Source organism: Nerophis ophidion, linkage group LG10, assembly GCF_033978795.1.
Source record: "Nerophis ophidion isolate RoL-2023_Sa linkage group LG10, RoL_Noph_v1.0, whole genome shotgun sequence".
Taxonomy (NCBI): Eukaryota; Metazoa; Chordata; class Actinopteri; order Syngnathiformes; family Syngnathidae; genus Nerophis; species Nerophis ophidion.
This window is the reverse complement of record NC_084620.1, coordinates 5,898,846-5,907,714: the sequence shown is the minus strand read 5'-3', so window position 1 is coordinate 5,907,714 and position 8,869 is coordinate 5,898,846. Positions and strand designations below refer to the sequence as shown.

The 8,869-nt window shown below is 45.0% G+C and overlaps 1 long non-coding RNA gene across 2 annotated transcripts in view; it reads right to left on the bottom strand.

Moving 5' to 3' along the window:
• Nucleotides 1–8,869, bottom strand: part of LOC133560087 (uncharacterized) — a 255,849-nt gene that overhangs the window by 21,246 nt on the left and 225,734 nt on the right. The window lies entirely within an intron of this gene.

The window sequence follows — 8,869 nt, the reverse complement described above, 5'->3', positions numbered from 1 at the left end:
GGATGAACGGCTTCTTTACACATGCACATACAAGAGGAGTTGATGATTAACATGCGGATCTTGGCAATTACATTTGAGGTGGTTCTACGGTTTAACGTAACATAATTGATTGTACATTTACCTATACAGTTGTGTTAATATCCATCAATCCATCCATCCATTTACTACTGCTTGTCACTATATACATATACTGTATAAGTCAGATGTAAAGTAAAGAATTGTAGTGGCTGCCAGTGAAAGAATACAAACAATTACACTGTAGTACTAGAAAAACGACGCTGGGTGGCAGCAAAGCAAGATTAACGCGAGCTGCCTGTCAGAAATCCCCTTTATATATATTTGACCAGCAGTGTCAGTATCACGCTGATCCCAATGATAGCTAAATGTCACTACTGCTTGCAAATATTCATTTTATATGAGGATTAAATTAAAAAGGTGTAGTCAGGGCTTCTATTAAAACTAGATTAAACACATAGCGGTATGTCAGAAGATGGGTAAATACTAATTCTTAGTCAATCTAAATTCGGAATCATGCACATGACCTATTTTAAAGCTAATTTGTTCAATCCAGCCTTGATTGCATAATATATGTGTGAGAAATCTCACTGTACTGCAGAATGCTCATGCAATAGTCCAACTAAATTAAAAAGCTACACAGTGATCCAACCCAAGCTGCAAACATATCGTGTGTGTGTGTGTGTGTGTGTGAGAGAGAGAGAGAGAATCAGGGGTATCAAACTCATTTTTAGCTGAGGGGCCACAAGGAGAAAAAATCTATTCCCACGCAGGCCAGACTGGTAAAATCATGGCATAATAACTTAAAAATAAAGACAGCTTCAGATCGTTTTCTTGGTCTCTGGCCAAAAATAAAACAAGCACATTCTAAAACGTGTTTGGAAAAACAATCAACTGTTTCCTCAAACTGCCGCATTGGTGAAATCCGCAGCTGCCACAACACATTAATTTATCATTCAAATATTACAGTTGCAATATTGACAACACCATTTTAAAAATTTCACCACAGCCCAAATCAAGGAAACATTACTACTCAAGAGAGTATGGGGTACCGGACTGTCTTATTGTGGCGGTCCACTCCCTGTACGATCAGTGTCAGAGCTTGGTCCGCATTGCCGGCAGTAAATCAAACACGTTTCCAGTGAGGGTTGGACTCCGCCAAGGCTGTCCTTTGTCACCGATTCTGTTCATAACTTTTATGGACAGAATTTCTAGGCGCAGTCAAGGCGTTGAGGGGTTCCGGTTTGGTGACCGCGGGATTAGGTCTCGTCTTTTTGCAGATGATGTGGTCCTGATGGCTTCATCTGACAGGGATCTTCAGCTCTCACTGGATCGGTTCGCAGCCAAATGTGAAGCGACCGGGATGAGAATCAGCACCTCCGAGTCCATGGTTCTCTCCCGGAAAAGGGTGGAGTGCCATCTCCGGGTTGGGGAGGAGACCCTGCCCCAAGCGGCGGAGCTCAAGTACCTTGGAGTCTTGTTCACGAGTGAGGGAAGAGTCGATCGTGAGGTTGACATGGGGATCGGTGCGGTGTCTTCAGTAATGCTGACATTGTATCGATCCGTTGTGGTGAAGAAGGAGCTGAGCCGGAAGGCAAAACCTCTCAAGTTCCCATCCTCACCTATGGTCATGAGCTTTGGGTCATGACCGAAAGGATAAGATCACGGCGGGGCTCTCCCTTAGAGATAGGGTGAGAAGCTCTGCCATCCGGGAGGGACTCAAAGTAAAGCCGCTGCTCCTTCACATCGAGAGGAGCCAGATGAGGTGGTTCGGGCATCTGGTCAGGATGCCACCCGAACGCCTCCCGAGGGAGATGTTTAGGGCACGTCCAACCGGTAGGAGGCCACGGGGAAAACCCAGGACACGTTGGGAAGACTACGTCCCTCGGCTGGCCTGGGAACGCCTTGGGATCCCCCGGGAAGAGCTAGACGAAGTGACTGGGGAGAGGGAAGTCTGGGCTTAGGCTGCTGCCCCCACGACCCAACCTCAGATAAGCGGAAGAAGATGGATGGATGGATGGATGGATGGATTACTACTAACTTAACCAATGTGGACATCCGTCCATTTTTCTACCGCTTGTCCTTTTTGGGGTCGCAGCTAGGTTGCTGGAGCCTATCTTAGCTGCATTTGGGCGGAAGACGGTGACAAGTCGCCACCTCATCACAGGGCCAACACAGACAACATTCACACTCACATTCACACACTAGGGCCAATTTAGAGTTCAATCAATCAATCAATCAATCAATGTTTACTTATATAGCCCTAAATCACTAGTGTCTCAAAGGGCTGCACAAACCACCACGACATCCTCGGTAGGCCCACATAAGGGCAAGGAAAACTCACACCCAGTGGGACATCGGTGACAATAATGACCCAGTGGGACGTTGGTGACAATGATGACTATGAGAACCTTGGAGAGGAGGAAAGCAATGGATGTCGAGCGGGTCTAACATGATACTGTGAAAGTTCAATCCATAATGGATCCAACACTGTCGCGAGAGTCCAGTCCAAAGCGGATCCAACACAGCAGCGAGAGTCCCGTTCACAGCGGAGCCAGCAGGAAACCATCCCAAGCGGAGGCGGATCAGCAGTGCAGAGATGTCCCCAGCCGATACACAGGCGAGCAGTACATGGCCACCGGATCGGACCGGACCCCCTCCACAAGGGAGAGTGGGACATAGGAGAAAAAGAAAAGAAACGGCAGATCAACTGGTCAAAAAAGGGAGTCTATTTAAAGGCTAGAGTATACAAATGAGTTTTAAGATGAGACTTAAATGCTTCTACTGAGGTAGCATCTCGAACTGTTACCGGGAGGGCATTCCAGAGTACTGGAGCCCGAAATGAAAACGCTCTATAGCCCGCAGACTTTTTTTGGGCTTTGGGAATCACTAATAAGCCGGAGTCCTTTGAACGCAGATTTCTTGCCGGGACATACGGTACAATACAATCGGCAAGATAGGATGGAGCTAGACCGTGTAGTATTTTATACGTAAGTAGTAAAACCTTAAATTGCCAATCAACCTATCTCCAGGTGCATGTCTTTGGAGGTGGGAGGAAGCCGGAATACCCGGAGGGAACCCACGCAGTCACGGGGACAAAGAAAAACCCCGAGCCTGGGGATCGAACCAAGGACCTTCGTATTGTGAAGCACATCCACTAACCCCTGTTTCACTGTGCTGCCCCAATGTGAACATCATAGATTTACAATGGAGTTCAGGGCAACCAATTGCAAGCACTGTATGGAACTCTCACTAAAAAGATGACGGTTAAGTTCACTTAGGTCTTTGCATCTTACCGTCTTCTTATTTTATCTGCTGAGTAGACCATTTACAATGAAGGAGGGTATTGAGCATGGATACTGCTGCCAGCCAAAACAGGCGCAGCTGATTGATTTTGCACCTGCGCTGATTGGAGTAGCAACAGCCCATCCAGAGTACGCTTATAGTCAACTGACATGACAACTTTAAAACACCGTCATGTGTGACGGGGGTTACACCTGAATTGCTATTGCGACATCCAGTGGACACATTTAGAACAACACCTGATACGGCCCGTGGGTTTGACACCCCTGGTGTAAATAGACGGAGATGTTTTCATAATCTCTATGATGTGAATGGACAGACATGTTTGTATTATGTATCAATGAATGGACAAACTATTAATACAGTCTACGTCAGAGAATTGTGAACATTATTTGCGTGTGTGTGTGTGTGTGTGTGCATGTATTAATGGACAAATATTTTAGTTATCTGTGTATGATGTGAATGGACAGAAATATGTTTGCATTACATGTAAAAAAAAACAAATGGACAAACAATTGTTAACATTATTTGTGTGTCTGTGTATGTACAGTATTTGTGTGTGTGTGTCCTGGGCATGACGTTAAAGTGCATCCGGCAGTGGAGGCTCCTCTATGGGGTCTTGGGGCACTAGGAGGTTAACCCCTTTACCACAGTTACCCCAGGTGGCCCTTGGCAAAGGCCTAGTACCTGACTGCCCCCTAGCCAGGGATACAGTGAAGACCTCAACGGCGGAGCAGGTGGAAGACGGTATATTTAAAGGCCTACTGAAACCCACTACTACCCACCACGCAGTCTGATAGTTTATATATCAATGGTGAAATATGAACATTGCAACACATGCCAATACGGCCTTTTTAGTTTACTAAATTGCAATTTTAAATTTCCCGGGACTTTTTTCTTGAAAACGTCGCGTAATGATGACGTGTACGCGTGACGTCACGGGCTGTTATGAATATTAGCGCTGCACACACACACAGCTAAAAGTCGTCTGCTTAAACGGCATAATTTCACAGTATTCTGGACATCTGTGTTGCTGAATCTTTTGCAATTTGTTCAATTAATAATGGAGAAGTCAAAGTAGAAAGATGGAGTTGGGAAGCTTTAGCCTTTAGCCACACAAACACACGGTGATTCCTTGTTTAAAATTTACGGAGGTGAAACTTTAGTATGGATCAGAGCGGACGTGGATTCCGACTACATGTCAACCAGCAGGTTTTGGTGAGAAAATTGTGGTTTAAAAGTCGCCTCTTACCGGATATCAGCTGAGCTTGTGCCGTCCATACAGCTGCCGTCGACTTCCCCAAGACACTGCACGTCAACACCCGGCCGTGCACGTACACTTCCGACTATCAGGTACTGTTAAACTCACTAAAACACTAGCAACACAATAGAAAGATAAGGGATTTCTCAGAATTATCCTAGTAAATGTGTCTAAAAACATATGAATCCGTCTCAATGCAACGCAATTGCAATCGCGTTTTGTTTTTTTTTCAACTTTTTTTTTTTTTTTTCTAGTCCGTCGCTATCAATATCCTCAAACACGAATCTCAAAGCTCAAATTAATGGGGAAATTGTTGTTTTCTCGGTCTCAATAGCTGTTTTTGTTTGAGGCTCCCATTAAAAACAATGTGACTATGTGAGGAGCCATCGACATGTGACGTCATCGTCAAGCGGACTTCCGGTAGAGGCAGGGTTTTTCTCCAGTTGCGAACTTTATCGTGGATGTTCTCTACTAAATCCTTTCAGCAGAAATATGACAATATCGCGAAAATGATCAAGTATGACACATTGGACCAGCTATCCCCGTTTAAATAAGAAAATCTCATTTCAGTAGGCCTTTAAGAACTACCGCGATGGCGGAGGGAAGGCTGCAGCAGAAAAGGGTCCCCAGTCGTCTTGGACTCCATGCCACTGGACCCTGACCCGATTCTGTCAAGGATGGTGTGGTGACTGTCTGTGCACCAGCCTCCCCATGTTGAACTAAGTCACGCACAGACATCCCCCATAAAGGGATACACCCCTACCTGGAGGATCGTCATACTCGCTTCGAGTGACCGCCGATGATGATGATGTGTGTGTGTGTGTGTATAGATGGACAGAGATGTTTTCATTGTCTGCTAAACTGGCCCTAGTGTGTGAATGTGAGTGTGAATGTTTTTCCATCTGTGTTGGCCTGTGATGAGGTGGCCCACTTGTCCAGGGTGTACCCCGCCTTCCGCCCGAATTGATTGATTGATTGATACTTTTATTAGTAGGCCTTCTTTCATCTCCGTAATATCGCTAAATTCGCTCCATTCTGTCCACTAAAGACGCCGAGATCATTATCCATGAGTTTGTTACGTCTCGCCTCGACTACTGTAACGTATTATTTTCGGGTCTCCCATGTCTAGCATTAAAAGATTACAGTTGGTACAAAATGCGGCTGCTAGACTTTTGACAAGAACAAGAAAGTTTGATCACATTACGCCTGTACTGGCTCACCTGCACTGGCTTCCTGTGCACTTAAGATGTGACTTTAAGGTTTTACTACTTACGTATAAAATACTACACGGTCTAGCTCCATCCTATCTTGCCGATTGTATTGTACCGTATGTCCCGGCAAGAAATCTGCTTTCAAAGGACTCCGGCTTGTTAGTGATTCCCAAAGCCCAAAAAAAGTCTGCGGGCTATAGAGCGTTTTCCGTTCGGGCTCCAGAACTCTGGAATGCCCTCCCGGTAACAGTTCGAGATGCCACCTCAGTAGAAGCATTTAAGTCTCACCTTAAAACTCATCTGTATACTCTAGCCTTTAAATAGACCTCCTTTTTAGACCAGTTGATCTGCCGCTTCTTTTCTTTCTCGTATGTCCCCCCCTCCCTTGTGGAGGGGGTCCGGTCCGATGACCATGGATGAAGTACTGGCTGTCCAGAGTCGAGACCCAGGATGGACCGCTCGTCGGGACCCAGGATGGACCGCTCGCCTGTATCGGTTGGGGACATCTCTACGCTGCTGATCCGCTTGAGATGGTTGCCTGTGGACGGGACTCTCGCTGCTGTCTTGGATCCGCTTGAACTGAACTCTCGCGGCTCTGTTGGAGCCACTATGGATTGAACTTTCACAGTATCATGTTAGACCCGCTCGACATCCATTGCTTTCGGTCCCCTAGAGTGGGGGGGTTGCCCACATCCGAGGTCCTCTCCAAGGTTTCTCATAGTCAGCATTGTCACTGGCGTCCCACTGGATGTGAATTCTCCCTGCCCACTGGGTGTGAGTTTTCCTTGCCCTTTTGTGGGTTCTTCCGAGGATGTTGTAGTCGTAATGATTTGTGCAGTCCTTTGAGACATTTGTGATTTGGGGCTATATAAATAAACATTGATTGATTGATTGAGTACAGTACATATTCCGTACAATTGACCACTAAATAGTAACACCCGAATAAGTTTTTCAACTTGTTTAAGTCGGGGTCCACGTTAATCAATTCATGGTAGCTGAGATAGGCTCCAGCACCCCTCCGCCACCCCAAAATGCACAAGCGGTAGGAAATGGATGGATGTATGATGCGAATGGACAAAGATGCGTTTGCATTATGTGTATATGAATAGACAAACTAATGTTAATGTAGTGTGCGGCAGAGAAATGTCCGTGTTCAAACCTACTGCTGTGCTATCTATGCATATCAATAAGTTACTGCGGGCAGCCTTTGAGCAAGATGGCATGCATGTGTGTGCACACCGAGAGACGTGGGAAGTGGAATTATATAAGACATGCTCGGAGTTGCATTATGTATGAACATCTCCAGTGTGAACCTGGAATGATGAGCCATGTCGTGTGAGCACAGAAAGATTTAAGACAAGTCCCGAAACGATGTTTAATATTTTTTTCTTCCCCCCCACTTCTGACCAACCCCCCCTCTCTGCCCGCTAAAAAAAGGTGGCTCTGGCAGAGGACTTCAAGCTCCTCATCCCCTCTTGGCTGAGGCTGACCTCTGAACCCTGACCGCCGGGCCAACTTTAATCCTCCTGCAGAGCAGCTCGACCAAAACAACCTCCACACCTGCTACACTAGGGAACTCAATTCTTCTGGGGACCATTGAGGGGTCGGACTATTCCCTTCACTGTTATTCTTATTTTGGATGGAAGGTCAGTGCAAGGCTTTGCCATAACCTCTTTTTCCAGCAAGGGCTGTATGCAGAAAAATGTCGGGATGTTGGGTTACATTTTGTACATGATAACCAATATAATGTAAATTAAAGCTGCAAGCAGCGTTGGTCGGGTCCGCCGTTGGCCGCCGCCGCCGTGTCCCGAGTCCCGATCTTAGTCAAACCAACATAGAGGTTTTTATTCCATGTCTATACGACATTTCTAACAGAAATTACATGCAGTTTTGTCTGTTTTTTTTCCTAGGGGGCGCTAAGCGCAATTTAGATTTTTGGGGTTTGGTTTTTTATTAGATGGCAGTTTTTGCCAGTCCTGATGTGTGTGCAAAATTTGGTGAGTTTTGAAGCATGTTAACGGGGTCAAATTACAGATCGGCAATTCTGGATGTTGTTGATAAATGGCTTTTGCTTTGCATAGTAGAGCTTTAACCAGCACTTTGAAGCATTTTAAGGGGGTCAAATTACAGTTTAAAGAGGCAAAAAAGACATTTTTTAAGAAACTTCGCGCAGGGGGTTTTTGAAGGCGCGTAAAATCCAAACCGGAGCAGTAATAAAAACTTTGTTCTACCACTTTTATCAAAAGGGTTCAATCTCTCTCCGGTGCGAGTTTGAAGCCGAAAGGACAAACGCACTGGGAGGAATTTCGATTTGAAAAAGGTGACGGGTTTTCACAAAACTTTTATTTTGAAGGGGCAATTTTTAACTTCCTGTTGATTTTTGCCAAAGGATGTCAATTATTAAAATGTAGGTCTAAGTGAGACCTTGATAGAAGTTTTTGTTTCATGTCTTTCCGGCATTCCTACCAGAAGTTACAAGCAGTTTTGTCTGAGTTTTCTTCCTGGAAGCAGTTTTTTCTGTGTTTTATTGAAAAATTGCGCTAGAGCGCAATTTTGAGTTTTTTTTTTTTTTTCTTTTCATTAGATTGCAATTTCTGTCAGTCCTGATGTGTGTGCCAAGTTTGGTGAGTTTTGAAGCATTTTAAGGGGGTCAAATTGGCAAAAAAATAGCATTTTTTGTGAAAATTTTGCTTTGAACGAGTTTTTGCAAAATTTCTGTTGATTTTGGGTATAGACGTTTTTAATTGGAAACTTAGGTCTAAGTCAGACCTACACAGAGGTTTTTGTTTCATGTCTCTACGACATTCCTAACGGAAGTTACAAGCAGTCTGTTTTTTTTTTTTTTCATAGGGGGCGCTAGTGCGCGATTTTCATTTTTGGGGTTTGGTTGCTTAATAAGTTGGGGTGTCACGGTAGACCGACGTGTGTGTCAACTTTAGTGAGTTTTGAAGCATGTTAAGGGGGTCAAGTTGCAGCGCGTAGGTGCGGGATAAAGAAAGAAAGAATAATAACAATAATAAAACGCACCAGATTCAATAGGGTCCTTACTCCTGTGGAGTCCTTTGCCATAAGCAGGGCG